Here is an 11387-nt window from a genome sequence, read left to right on the forward strand (position 1 = left end):
TTCTTTTTACTATTTCAGCCTTGCCTTGTAGGTAGTGTCTATTACATGGAAACCTAGGTAAATAGAGAAATCGCTCCCCCCTTGTCTAACCTTCGGTGCCTCTTGACCCAAGAATCTAGGCCAAGTATTATAGAGCAGTATAAATGGCCCATCACCGTTCCTACCGTAGGATGAAAACGAACACACCGATATATTACGGTATCTTTCCTACAGCCCGTAGTTAGAATTGACGGGTGTGAAGTAATATAACAGACCCATTACATATTTCATCTCTAGGGGGCGCTTATACAAAAGCTTCCAGACCAGCTTTAATACCAAAAAAGTTACAATTAGGGTCGAGCCGATCTTGCGATTTCAGGATCGTTTTTAAAATCCGATTTTCGATCGTCAAAATTGCTTGATCGCTGATCAGGATCCGATTGCTCAACCCTATAATGGCCCGTAGCCAAGCATTGTGGGAACTAACGTGAGACCTCGATCCACAATCTACCATATTAATATTTTTCGGGAATTTTTCCAAAAATTTTGGAAAATGGATTCCTACACCATTAGACCTAACTAAAAGGACAGGGAGGTATTTGAGGATCTACCAGTATAACTTCTACCTCTGTTATATGTGCCACGGATTAAGCTGCCACTAAAAATACTCAATATTGAAAATCATCAATTTTCCATTTTTCTATAATACGTATATTGTAGTATTAATTGTAATAATTTATAGCTCGTATTAAAATAAAGAGGCCCTATGAACAATGGAGGCAGCTATTCAGTATAGGCTTCCATAGATGGGCCTCCATTTTGGCTACATTGCCTTTAAGACAGACAGTGATGGCTCTTTCTTACTAGAAATCTAACTATAATATTATCAAAAAAAGTTGTCCCAAAGTACGAACTTCAGTGGTCCATTTCAGGTTCCAGATAACCAGATTAGGCTATAGTCTCGTGACCTGATAAATGATAACATGACTTTGTGGTCCTACATACGGGAGACCTTCCCGCCATGATTGGGTGAAATTTTCTTACATACTCCTATCCTGCAACACTTTTCACTCCAGGACTCTCTAGTCTATGTTGTATAACTTTGAGAATGGAGATTATACTGAATCAGCAACTCGGCAAAGGTGCCCATATACATTAGACTAAAATGGATGCCCACCAATGACACGCTCAACCGCTGCCCAATTTCAATTTTTAGCCCAATAGTCTTGCCATCCTTAATTTGTTTTGTTCTTACCATCTTTAATCTTTAACCCACAAATTATCTTTCCATATAAGAACATCCCAAGAAAATTCGCCCTTCATCAGGTGTCATTGAACACATATGGCCAATTTCTACAATGTCAATAGCCATTATGGACCATCATACGTCCAACAGTTGTTCAACCATCAACCTATTGCAGTCTAACGTGTATGGACACCTACAATTTTGGTTAAGATTTGGTTGTACTAATATGCACTTGACTAGGGCTTCCTCCATGGAGGTGTTCATCTCTTTTATTTCATATGGTGCTCTTAGAAAATTCTAAATAATCTGGATATCCATTAAGACATCCATTAAGTGCCCACCTGTCGTCCTTCTTAGTTGCATCAGAGTAACCTGGGCAGCCTTGCCCAGGTACCTTGGCCAAGGGAAAAAGTACAAGTGGCCACCCGTCATGATGCATCACGCACTCCGCCAGCCCTGTCCCTAAGCTGTGACGCATTAAATCAAAGTACAGCTTGAGTTTCTGTCTGCGCCTTGGTGGGTGGTACGGACTTTCGATACCCATTGCATTAGGATGCATTGACTTTTATGTACTAATATCAGACATCTTCTGATCCGATGCACTTACAGTATTTCAACGATTTATGGAATTGGCCTCAGGAAATCAAATCCATCTGAACAGTTTTGTTAGAGCAAAGTCTAATGTACAGCAATATATTAATCGGAGTAAATGAATGTCTCATCATACGATATGGTCTGATTTTGTGTTATTTTTCAGATTTTTTTAATGTTTTTTTTTATTTAGTTTTAAGCATCTGCTGTTCTGAAGCTTTTTAAAGGTCTAGTAACAATGAATGTAAATTATTCTGTTTCTTCAGGAAATTGCAATACATTCTCTAGTGTGCGGAAGACTAGGATGTACAGTAGTTCTTTGTATAGCTATTCTATAGTGAAATAATATATTTGCTGAGTGCAAGGCGTAGAGGCTGTGTTACTGGAATTGATAGAAAATACATTTTCGGAAAAAAACTAAAGCGTCTCTGTGTCGTTCTTTCTATCATTCCCACTAGTCCCTGCGATTCTCTCCTGTGATTATGAGTCTCTTTCAGCCCTTGTCGTTGGACCTTGAGGCCGCCATTTTTTCTTTTTGTCTGGGCGACTGCAACCACCCGGCTATCGCTCTCCTACAGGATCTTAGTGATTTGCTGGAACCTCTGCTGCAGCTTTTCTGTTGCTCCAGTGAATTATCCCTCAAGTTTGTTCAAAATGGGAATCACCACCCCCTAAAATCAGGACGAAATATCCCCACTTTATAGGCACACACCAAATCCTTCCTATATAGCTATACCGTGTTTCCCCCAAAATAAGACAGTGTCTTATATTAAATTATCTTTTGAAATATATGATCAGTCTTATTTTCGGGGGATGTCTCATGCAGCGGCTGGAGCGGGGGACAATCGGCCATCATGTCGGCGCTTCCTTAGCGGTGCGCTGGCATGACTGCCGGTTATAGGTGGTCCAGGAGGTGAAGGGGGGGGTGTCTTATTTTCGGAGAAACAGGGTAGTTAGCTAACAACTGTTATATCACTGTTGGAGATGTTCCTGCTCACAATGGGGTTGCAAACAGGTCCTGCCAAACAGGCACACTTTACTGGTTTTCAGGTAAGGGTAAGTTTACACGGGGTTTTTTGGACTGGAACCTGAGACGGAGGCCGCCTCAGGTTCCGGTCCAAAAAATGGAGAAGCAGCGACTGAATGCCTAGTCGCGCACTCCGCTCCGGATTAGACCCAAGGAATGGGCCTACTCGGGTGGAGGGAGTGTCTTCAGGCTGAATCGTGAGGCAAAATGGCCTGAAGAATGAGCTCCCGGAAAAAAAAACTTAACCGGCTCCCATTGATTTCAGTTGGAGCCGTCTTTTTGGTCAGGATTTTGAGGCGGATATGGCCTCAAAATCCTGACCAAAAATCTCTGTTTGAACTTACCCTTAGACTCCAGCTTATTCTCATACCTGCTGGACACTCCACACAGATGGGTTTCTGGATTGGACTCAACCAGCAAAAAAACCCTAAAATTGGAAGAAAAGGGAGCATTTTCTCACCTCCATGTGGCATAATAGTGTTTGGCTAAACTTCACGTTGCACGGGACCACCTGCCCCACAGCCAATGAGTGCAACAGGGTTATGGAGAATCATTGGGCCCACCATCAAGAAAATATCAGAACAAAAGTGGTGCAACAATAATACTTAAAATGGCAATGGCCTAAAAATAGAGTGCAACGATCAGCATTAATGACATAACATACAGCGAGCGATACAAGATAAGGCACAGAATACACACACAGCAATAAACACAGGCCATATATACTATATAAACAGAACTATAACAACTTAGGGTCAATAGAGTCCTTTGTGTCAAACATCCACTTAAGGCTAAACCTCTGGGAGGCAGTAACTCCCACCACCTTACAAGGACTTGCAAAAACTAACACTATCCCATGGTGCTGTACATTATTATATTAATCCCATGGTGCTGTACATTATTATATTAATCCCATGGTGCTGTACATTATTATATTAATCCCATGGTGATGTACATTATTATATTAATTTCATGGTGCTGTACATTATTATATTAATTCCATGGTGCTGTACATTATTATATTAATCCCATGGTGCTGTACATTATTATATTAATCCCATGGTGCTGTACATTATTATATTAATCCCATGGTGCTGTACATTATTATATTAATTTCATGGTGCTGTACATTATTATATTAATCCCATGGTGCTGTACATTTGAGGGTTTACATACAGTACATAAAACAAGTACAATACTAACAGTGACCGACTGATACAGTGGAATACAGGGCCCTGCCCACAAGGGTTTAGAACTAGAGATGAGCAAATAGTGAAATATTTGAGATTCGATATTTGTTTCGAGTACAGACTCAATATTCAACTACTCAATCGAATATCGAATCCCATTATAGCCTATGGGAAAAAATGCTCGTTTCAGGGGAAACCACTATTCGACTAAAGGAGAGTCACCAAGTCCACGAGTAGCAGGAGGAGTTTGTTTAGGAGGAGCGCTGTGCAGTTAAAGCGCCTGGACCCCATTATAGTCTATGGGGTCTGTGCGCTTTAATTGCACAGTGCTTGCAGTTGCGCTGATAGGCTGTATTCACACTGAGTAACGCTGGCATTTTTTGTGCTTATTTTTGCACATAGTGCCGCGTTAACGCCGGGCAACGCCACCGCAAAATAGCGCGGCGTTAACGCGACGTACACGCGGCGCTACGCCGCGTTAACGCGGCGCTATGTGCAAAAATAAGCACAAAAAACGCCAGCGTTACTCAGTGTGAATACAGCCATAAAAAGTAAGTTCCCTCGTAACCACAAGCTGCCAGCTCTCCCGACTAGCAAAGACGAGCCTGCGGCAAAACAACGCTGGTTCTGCAGCAGGCTCGTCCTTGCTAGACAGGAGAGCTGGCAGCTTGTTGTTACGAGGGAGCTGACTTTTTTGTCATGGGAATGCATTGACCAGCGTTGATTGGCCTGTGTACAGCATTCGGCCAATCAACTCTGGTTCTGCCGGAGGCTCGTCTGTGAGGAGGCAGAGTCTAATATCGGACCACAATGGAGACTGCTGTGGTCCGACTCCGCCTCCTCACAGACGAGCCTCTGGCAGAACCAGCGTTGACTGGCTGAATGCTGTACACTGGCCAATCAACGCTGGTCAATGCATGCCTATGAGAAAAAGTAAGCTCCCTCGTAACAGCAAGCTGCCAGCTCTCCCGACTAGCAAGGACGAGCCTGCTGCAGAATCAGCGTTGATTTGCTGAATGCTATACACTGTATAGCATTCGACCAATCAACGCTGGTTCTGAATTGAATATTTACTGCAAATAGATACAGTCCTATGAAAAAGTTTGGGCACCCCTATTAATCTTAATCATTTTTAGTTCTAAATATTTTGGTGTTTATAACAGCCATTTCAGTTTGATATATCTAATAACTGATGGACACAGTAATATTTCAGGATTGAAATGAGGTTTATTGTACTAACAGAAAATGTGCAATATGCATTAAACCAAAATTTGACCGGTGCAAAAGTATGGGCACCTCAACAGAAAAGTGACATTAATATTTAGTAGATCCTCCTTTTGCAAAGATAACAGCCTCTAGTCGCTTCCTGTAGCTTTTAATCAGTTCCTGGATCCTGGATAAAGGTATTTTGGACAAACAATTCAAGTTCAGTTAAGTTAGATGGTCGCCGAGCATGGACAGTCCGCTTCAAATCATCCCACAGATGTTCAATGATATTCAGGTCTGGGGACTGGGATGGCCATTCCAGAACATTGTAATTGTTCCTCTGCATGAATGCCTGAGGATTTGGAGCGGTGTTTTGGATCATTGTCTTGTTGAAATATCCATCCCCGGCGTAACTTCAACTTCGTCACTGATTCTTGAACATTATTCTCAAGAATCTGCTGATACTGAGTGGAATCCATGCGACTCTCAACTTTAACAAGATTCCCGATGCCGGCATTGGCCACACAGCCCCAAAGCATGATGGAACCTCCACCAAATTTTACAGTGGGTAGCATGTGTTTTTCTTGGAATGCTGTTTCTTTTTGGACGCCATGCATAACGCCTTTTTTTATAACCAAACAACTCAATTTTTGTTTCCAAAATGAAGCTGCCTTGTCCAAATGTGCTTTTTCATACCTCAGGCAACTCTATTTGTGGCGTACGTGCAGAAACGGCTTCTTTCTCATCACTCTCCCATACAGCTTCTCCTTGTGCAAAGTGCGCTGTATTGTTGACCGATGCACAGTGACACCATCTGCAGCAAGATGATGCTGCAGCTCTTTGGAGGTGGTCTGTGGATTGTCCTTGACTGTTCTCACCATTCTTCTATTCTGCCTTTCTGATATTTTTCTTGGCCTGCCACTTCTGGGCTTAACAAGAACTGTCCCTGTGGTCTTCCATTTCCTTACTATGTTCCTCACAGTGGAAACTGACAGGTTAAATCTCTGAGACAACTTTTTGTATGCTTCCCCTGAACAACTATGTTGAACAATCTTTGTTTTCAGATCATTTGAGAGTTGTTTTGAGTAGCCCATGATGCCACTCTTCAGAGGAGATTCAAATAGGAGATCAACTTGCAATTGGCCACCTTAAATACCTTTTCTTATGATTGGATACATCTGGCTATGAAGTTCAAAGCTCACTGAGGTTACAAAACCAATTTTGTGCTTCAGTAAGTCAGTAAAAAGTAGTTAGGGGAATTCAAATCAATAAAATGATAAGGGTGCCCATACTTTTGCACCGGTCAAATTTTGGTTTAATGCATATTGCACATTTTCTGTTAGTACAATAAACCTCATTTAAATCCTGAAATATTACTGTGTCCATCAGTTATTAGATATATCAAACTGAAATGGCTGTTGCAAACACCAAAATATTTAGAACAAAAAATGATTAAGATTAATAGGGGTGCCCAAACTTTTTCATAGGACTGTAGTAGTATTCGATCGAGTGTGATTAGATAGTAGTATTCGATCGAGTAGGAATATTTCGGATACCGTAGTACTCGATCAAATACCTACTCGATCGAGTACTTCTCGCTCATCTCTATTTATAACCTATGAGGGTAGAGGGAAGAGCGTATGGGGTGTTCCAACCCTCTCTGACAGCAAATATCAGGGTAAAGGAGACGACGCCATCAGAAATGTCCGGCAGCAGTTTATTCCTTTCATACGTTTTGCCAAGCTAAGTGTACAATGTGTATTGGGCCCAGTCATCATTGGTCTTATCTTCTGAGCCGTATATGTCACAATTACTTGTACGTCTATATACTTGTTCCACAACTGCAATAAAATTCCTTAGAAAAGGCGAAACGCGTGAACTAACCAGTGATTGAAATATGAACATTAACCCATTCACAGATGCAATGGCCATGATGTTATATATATATATACATATATGTGCGTGTATGAAGAACGGTGCAAGTGCAAAACAAAGGAGATGACTTTTCCCGCTATATAGAATCAATAGCGAGTAACCTCATCCTCCGCATCCTCCTCCCCCACAATCCCAGAAAGCTACTCTCTCTCTCTCTCTCTGTGGAAGTCTCCAAGGAGCTCGGCCAGCCTCGGCAGCCCACACTCGCTTGTCAGATCTGTCTGCAGGAGCACATGGAGAAGGCTCCCTCCTCGCCCACTGTTCTCATGGAAACAGGATGCAGAAGTGATGGGGATGCTATATCTGGAGCCGCTTCTCTGTGTCATTACTACATTAGCAAGCGGGCCAGACGCCTCGCCGTATTTATAGCTCACGCAGTCGTGATGGGGAGAAGACACATAGAAAGGACTCACTAAAGTCTGATTCACAATAGTCATGTCGAAATATCAGGAGCCCAATTCCAAACCAAAAGCAAACGTCCTATAGACCGCGGACGTCCAGCCAAAGCCGCCATTGTAAATCATGAGCCAATGGAAGCCCCAATGCAAGTGACTTATTGGGAGAAGATCATGGCTGTCAGATACGGATCTTACCACTGATAGGTTATGACATTTTTAGATGTTATTAAAACAATTAAGTGGAGTTCCCCTTTAAATTAAAAAAAAAATCGCATTAATTCCTAGGCTTGATAAAAAGCAATGACTACAGATGTTCCCTTTTCCTAGTCTTTGCAAATAGCAGGTCATATTCATAGAACAAAACTGACCTTTGCAAGCTTTTAACCTCATCCTCGGGTCATGCCCTGTAAGAGCCAGTAAGGTCAGCAGAAGAAGACATATTGCCAATTGACACAGCGGCCAAGTATAACAATAACAGTTAACTCCTAGGTCTCCTCCTCGGGACAGCAGCGCACGATATTCCTAGAAAGTACATTGAGTAACTATACCAGCTATTAGTATATAGAAATTATTTTAAAGGGAACCCATAAGGGCTACTTGGGATACTAAACCACTCACAGGTCCATATAGAACAGGGGTTTAGTGTCTCATGTTATAACACAACGCATGGCGACATTAAAACAAAACCTTTCTACTTGCTCAGAGATGAGTCTGGTGAGTCTGCGGACTCATCTCTGATACTCCTGGCACCTACGCAGTTCTATAGTGAAGCCGTAGATGTAGCTGAGGTGGCTTCACTGAAGAATCGCACCAGTCCGGGGAGTGCAGCCAATAGGTGACTATAAAGTATATCCTGTACTATGTATATGGAGTTTACATACCATAGAATATATCTTATGTATGTGATCTGAGGGGTCTGACACCCCAGATGTTGGTACAGGGATGGGGAGTGCGTGCAGTCTGCAATTCCTCCAAACCAATGCTATGCAATGGACTAGGCTTTGCTGCTCATATTATCTGAAAATAAGAGCAGGCAAGGCTTACACCTCATAGACAGCTATAGGTTTCGACAACCAAACCCTGCCGAAACATCTGATCTGTGTGGGGTCCGGATTACATACTGATGACATATCATATGGATAGGTCATCAATATGCAAAATCCATTTGGTGCAGGAAAACACCTTTAATTCATTGTATAGACGTTCTATATCGGTCTGTAATAGGTTTATTTTGCCGCAATTGACTTTCTACGTTACTTGTGGCCAGTGCCGCACCTCCCATGAGGCGACCTGAAGTGACTGCTTCAGGCGGCGCTATGCCAGGACCCCAGGGAGGGCGACATTTTTGCTTACCTAAGCCAGTCCAGGACAAGCTGTCCTGGACTGGCTTAGCACCGAGCAGTGGATTGGGGAGGCCGCTGGAGCAGCGCTGCTCCAGCGGCCTCCCCTCACGCTCTCCCCTCCCCCTCCCCTCTCCGTGCCTGCTCTCTGCCTGCGAATGCCACTAAGTCCCGTCCCCTTCACTCAGCCACGCCCCATCCGCTCCGCCCCTCCGGCTTTCTGTTGTTCGCCTCGGGCAGCGAAAGGGGCAGGTTCACCCCCTGCTTGTGGCAGAATAATGTGGCTTGCCCAGCTGTGTACTCACATTGAGACCAGGGCTCCACGAGACGGAAATGACACAATTTGCCCACGGCAGAAATGCTGTTGGAGAAATCGCTGCAGTACAAGCAAAGTGGATGGAATCCTAGTGAATCCCATGCCAACTTCGTGATAAAAACTCCCGTGCGAACACGCCACGATTTCCAAAACCAATGTGGTTTTGGAAATCGCAGCATGTCAATTATATCTACAGAAACACCGGCGGTTTCCCCCATAGATATAATCATAACAGAAAGTCCGCGGAGGAAACTCTGCAAACTTTCTGTTTAAAGTGCCGCGGGTAGAACCGCAATGTGTTGCCACCTCGGTTTTTCCCGCAGCAGGTCGTCCTGTGGGGCCTTAGCCTAAAACAGGCTGGTCACTAATGGGTTAAGGGGCCAAATGTTGTTTTGATCATCAGTTTTGCGGATATGAAAAATGGATGCTAAAATTGTATGAAAACTGGTGACCGTCAGTGTTAAATATAAATGGATCCGCTTCTGTAGGACAGAACTTAGGGAATACCACCGAAAAATGGACAGAAACTGATCAGTTTTTACTTTACATTGACTCTATGGTCATCCGTTTCCATCCGTTTTCAGCTTCAGTATCTGCGAAACTGATCAGATAAATGGACGATCAAAACATGATATGAATGGCGCCTAAGAGCGGCACAACAAATGACGCTCTTGGTTATTTTCCTGTGCTAGACAGTCTAAGATGCTCCTAATTTTTGGCTTATCCCATTTGGTGCAGCTTTAGATACTATGACTAGATTTTCACCATCAGTACACATCATAAACCATAACTCTTTGGTGCTAGACAAAGCCAATGGCGTAACTAAAATTTTGTGCAATCTTTAGTCCATGGCCCTCTACCTTATCCCTGCAATGAATTCTTGATAGTGATGGTTACGGGGGCTAAGGAGTTTAATCCACCTTAGTGTGGTTCGGGTAATCTGTGGGTCTCCTTGCTTTATGGGCCAGATGGAAGCTGCAATCTCAATACTGATGCCAGTGCTTATGGGCCCCCCTAAGGCTCCTGGGCCCAGATGCATCTGCACCCCCTCAAGTTACACCCCTGGACAAAGCCCTTGTTCAAGCGAGGAGCAAAAATAGCCTAAAGAGCTTAGCAACTGTGATGCAAAACCCACTAAAATTCTGTTGCAATTTAATGAGTCCATCTATCCTTATGTATCTAGGCCAATTCAATAGGAATTCTGTCTTGGCCTCCATAGCTTACATGCAGCTTTAGGCATCACGTTGAGGCTTCGGTGTGTTTTTCTCGGGGACAGTCTGCCCTTTATGTTTTTGGACACATCACACATTGCAGTCAATGTAACCATGGGACTTTGCTCCTAGTTGTCAGGCAGTGAGATGAGGACAGACTCATGGCCACGCTATGGTGTGAGGGGTATTAAAGTCCAATAGTAGAGTCATTGATATCAGCCAGCTATTCTTCCTCCATCAATGTGTCAAGGTGAACCATGTTTATACGCTATATATACTGTATATATATATATATATATATATATATATATATATATATATGTTACTAATGATCATATCCCACATTGACAAACATACAGAGAGCACATGCTGACATATACAGGTACATCTTTGTATACTCCGTCCTTGTATCTCAGCACATTGCAGTGTAACGGTCTGCACAGTTATGTAATGTTCTGCAGATTTGATGTTTTTTATTTTCACGGTCTTTGTGCATGATCGATTATCACCAGCCATAAAAAACATGGTTTACATATTAAATTGTGTTATGGCCCATCCAACAGTGACCTCACCCCGCGAGAGCCCTTCCCTGGGTGATTCACGATTGACAAGTCACGGCAAACGTGGGAATGGGCACAGTTATATACTCAGACCCCATATAATAATATGAGACCCCAGACTGTTACTGGTTACATAACACAAACAATTGCGCCATTTTTATTTACGCCATTTAGCGGTCGTGTTAATTATTTTTTGGCATTGCTGACTATGTCTATGTCAGTGTCCACGGCGCTGTTTTCCACCGCCAGAGTCCATTCGATCAATCCATAGCCCTGTATTTTCAGAGGGGACGTTCCTTACCGCGAACGCCCCCACTGACTGTACTCATCCATAGACTAGTACTGGGGGGCGTTCCTCGAGGCTTAGTGTCATCGCTGGGCGATACGG

Source organism: Leptodactylus fuscus, chromosome 7, assembly GCF_031893055.1.
Source record: "Leptodactylus fuscus isolate aLepFus1 chromosome 7, aLepFus1.hap2, whole genome shotgun sequence".
Lineage (NCBI taxonomy): Eukaryota > Metazoa > Chordata > Amphibia > Anura > Leptodactylidae > Leptodactylus > Leptodactylus fuscus.